Source organism: Xenopus laevis, chromosome 8L, assembly GCF_017654675.1.
Source record: "Xenopus laevis strain J_2021 chromosome 8L, Xenopus_laevis_v10.1, whole genome shotgun sequence".
In the NCBI taxonomy this organism is placed as follows: Eukaryota; Metazoa; Chordata; class Amphibia; order Anura; family Pipidae; genus Xenopus; species Xenopus laevis.
The window spans coordinates 31,494,124-31,498,615 of record NC_054385.1 but is presented as its reverse complement, the minus strand read 5'-3'; positions in this window follow the sequence as shown (position 1 = coordinate 31,498,615).

Genomic DNA, 4,492 nt, shown 5'->3' with positions numbered 1-4,492 from the left:
TACTTTCTGTCTGTTTTGTTAACTCCATTTGCTATGTCTTATGTTATGATGCCGGGACACTAATCAGAACAGAGCTGGTTATGGGAAGCAGGCACATTGGGTACATAATTTGTCCTTTGGACTAGGTCACAAACCAGGGTTAATCTCCACTCCAAATGTCAGAAAAACAAAACAATAGAATAATTTGATCCTATAAAACAAAGTGCAAATCAAGGGTTCACTTAACACCAATACTGGTGTGGCCACAACATTTTGCTTTTAACACAACTCCTATGAGAATAGTGCAATAAGCTAAAACCTCCTCAGTGACGAGGTAGCCCTAACACTGCCAGCCCTCCCATTTTTGAGGTAGCTTAATATGCAGAGTTTTAAGCCAATCCTTCAGCCACATCCATCATACTGCCCCCCCCGTACCCATGCCAGTAGCCATCTCTACTGCCCCCCTGTACCTGTGCAAGTAGCCATCCATTATATGCCATCATACTGCCCCCTGTACCTGTGGCAGTAGCCAACCTTCATACTGCCCCCCTGTACCTGTGCCAGCAGCCATCCATACTGCCCCCCTATGCCAGTAGCCATCCATCATATTGCCCCCCTGTATCTGTGCCAGTAGCCATCCATACTGCCCCCTGTACCTGTGCCAATAGCCAACCATCATACTGCCCCCCTGTACCTGTGCCAGCAGCCATCCATACTGCTCTCTGTACCTGTGCCAGTAGCCAACCATCATACTGCCCCCGTCAGCAGCCATCATATGCCATCATACTGCCCCCTGTACCTGTGCCAGCAGCCATCCATACTGCCCCCCTGTACCTGTGCCAGCAGCCATCCTTCATATGCCATCATACTGCCCCCTGTACCTGTGCGAGTAGCGATCCATACTGCCCCCCTGTACCTGTGCCAGCAGCCAACCATACTGCTCTCTGTACCTGTGCAAGTAGCCATCCATTATATGCCATCATACTGCCCCCAGTACCTGTGGCAGTAGCCAACCTTCATACTGCCCCCCTGTACCTGTGCCAGCAGCCATCCATACTGCCCCCCTATGCCAGTAGCCATCCATCATATTGCCCCCCTGTATCTGTGCCAGTAGCCATCCATATTGCCCCCTGTACCAATAGCCAACCATCATACTGCCCCCCTGTACCTGTGCCAGCAGCCATCCATACTGCCCCCCTGTACCTGTGCCAGCAGCCATCCATCATATGCCATCATACTGTCCCCTGTACCTGTGCCAGCAGCCATCCATACTGCCCCCTGTACCTGTGCCAGCAGCCATCCTTCATATGCCATCATACTGCCCCCTGTACCTGTGCCAGTAGCCATCCATACTGCCCCCCTGTACCTGTGCCAGCAGCCATCCATACTGCTCTCTGTACCTGTGCCAGTAGCCAACCATCATACTGCCCCCGTGTCAGCAGCCATCCATCATATGCCATCATACTGCCCCCCCTGTACCTGTGCCAGTAGCCATTCATCATAACGCCCCACTGTACCTGTGCCAGTAGCCAACCAAACTGCCCGCCCTGTACCTGTAGCCATCCATACTGGCCGCTGTACTTGTGCCAGTAGCCAAACATCATACTGCCCCCCTGTACCAGCAGCCATCCATCATATGCCATCATACAGCCCCCTGTACCTGTGCCAGCAGCCATCCATACTGCCCCCCTGTACCTGTGCCAGCAGCCATCCTTCATATGCCATCATACTGCCCCCTGTACCTGTGCCAGTAGCAATCCATACTGCCCCCTGTACCTGTGCCAGCAGCCATCCATACTGCTCTCTGTACCTGTGCCAGTAGCCAACCATCATACTGCCCCCGTGTCAGCAGCCACCCATCATATGCCATCATACTGCCCCCCTGTGCCAGCAGCCATCCATACTGCCCCCCTGTACCTGTGCCAGTAGCCAATCATATGCCATCATACTGCCCCCCTGTACCTGTGCCAGTAGCCATCCATCATAACGCCCCACTGTACCTGTGCCAGTAGCCAACCAAACGGCCCCCCCTGTACCTGTACCAGTAGCTAACCATCATATTGCCCCTGTACCAGCAGCCATCATACTGCCCCTCGCCCCCTGTACCAGCAGCCATCATACTGCCCCTGGAACCAATCTTTACCTGTGCTAGCAGCAGCCAAAAATAAATTAGATCATGCGGCCCCCCCACCCCTCAAGTATCGATGTACCTGTGCCAGCCCAGCAGCAACATTAAAAAAAATGGCCCCAAATCTGTACCTGGCTGTGCCAGCAGCAGGAACCTTCACAGTACAGAATCCAATCTTCAGTGCCTGCAAACAGTGTGCAAGGCTGCGAGCACTGAGCCTGACTGAGCCACACCAACGTGCCTGTCCACCAACTCTCTGTCGTGTAGGCACCAGTGACGTCACTGACGGGCGTACGTGTGTGACGCAAGACGCGATGCGCCACCAGGCAGCTCTTAAGCTGCAGTACTAAGTTGCCGGCAAGAGGGAGAGGGTGGGCGGAAGTGCTGGAAGGAGGCGGGAGGTTTCCCCCCAGGCAAGAGTGCCATGAAAACTATAAAAATAATTAAAGTAAATAATTAAATAATCACTTAAAAAAAAAAACTAAAAGAAAAGGAAAAACAAAAAAATAAAAACAAAAATGCTTTTTGAAGTGCGCCCCTCACTGATGGCACCCTAGGAAGCCACCTACTCTGCCCACCCCTAGTTCCGGCCCTGACTCACACTGGCACACATTGCCAATTGCAGTAATGTATAACATTTAAACTTACATTTCTAACATCAACAATGGCAGCTGTGAAATGATTGGTTGCTCTGACTAATCCAGTTTAAATCAATTGGGATAAGAAGTTTGATATGATCATAATATAAGCACTTTGCCCATATCTGCTTCCCTTTCCCTACCTGCCCAGGTGTGTAGCTGTGATGTTACAGAGAGGTGCTTGTCTTCTGTTTGTGATTTACCAGCACTTGTATTCTTTATCTCCACTAAAGCAGTGACTTATACTAACCTTTCTTTTCTTGTACAGGAGTTTCAAGATGGGCGCCAAAGTGTGTGGCATCTCATGTCGGCACCGGCATACTGAGGTAAGGCAGATGGAAATATAAAGCTGTTCTTTTATACCTGACAAAATAAAGGGGAACTGTCAATGCAAAGAGAAGAGCCTTAGCTTACAATAAATATTTTTTTACATTTCTCTGATGTTCTTCACAAATATCATGTCTCATTGTACAATATTCATTATAGTTTGGGAGAATATCAAGAGCTTAATAATTTTTTCAAAATTTTTTCCATTCTCTATAGACTGTTGACATCAGTCAGTCTTTTGAATTTTTGGGGCCCTCGGTAAGTATGGGTAAGTATCTTTTAGATACGAAGCAGGAGCTGCTAATAAACATCAAGAAAGAAATGCGGATAGCAGCAGGGGCAGAAAAGCTGTTCCATGTCACCAAGGACAGGAAGACGAGAGCCCGGGTGAAGGAGCTGCGGAACAGTAGCGAGAAAAAGGTGAAAGATCTTTACACCTCTCTCCAAAAGCTGAATGAGGAGATAGTGCAGTGGAGGGAAGAAGAGAATGCTCCAGGTGAGGACCTCTTTCCTATTGCTATTATGTAGGGAACCCACGTGCCATCATAACATGAAATCCTTATATCTCTCAAATTTGCTCTATTTTCAGAAGCAGTACAGGAAACAACAGAGAATGCTGGAGACATCAGTGTAGCATTCCCAACAGAGGTCACTGAGCCGGAGGATCAAGTTATTTCAGAACTCGCCAGTGATTCCTCCAAAGTGAGTACATTACACTGATTCTATTCATTTCTTGGGCTTAACAAAGCATTGCCCTTTTTCATTGTCACATTGATTAATTGCACACTTGTCCCTTATTTGATGCAGCATCAACAGGATGATTCTGCTGAAGAACCTGTGCCAGAGGTAGAACAGCCACAGGTGCCATCAGACAGGTAAGGATTTTTGGAGTTTCACAGAGGCCAGATTAAATTTTTTTAATAATGAGATTATTTTTATAATACAAGCGAAGTAGCAGCAGATTAAATTGTTGGAGAAAAAGAGAACAGATGGTAAGATGCACCTGCATTTGATGGGGAGATTCCACAATATATAATAATTTAGTAGCACAGTGCCATCTATGAATTATAGCTAAGGGTGCTGCAGAATAGTGGATTATGAAGAATGAATAAACTAAGGGAAGCTATAGGGTAGCTCATAGCTAATCAATCACTAAGGAAAAGAATGCATTAGAATAAATATTAACCTCTATTATATTATTATAGTGACTTACCTGCAGCTGAAGAAGCTGAGGAGGCAGAATCTGTCAACCTGGAGATACAACAGCCTGAGAGAGATGAGGAAAAGTAAGATAGCATTTAATATGTGAGGCTGCAGTTTAGCCTGCTTTCTACTAATGCATTAGAATGAATATTTACCTGTATTATATTATTATAGTGACTTACCTGCAGCTGAAGAAGCTGAAGAAGCTGAGGAGGCA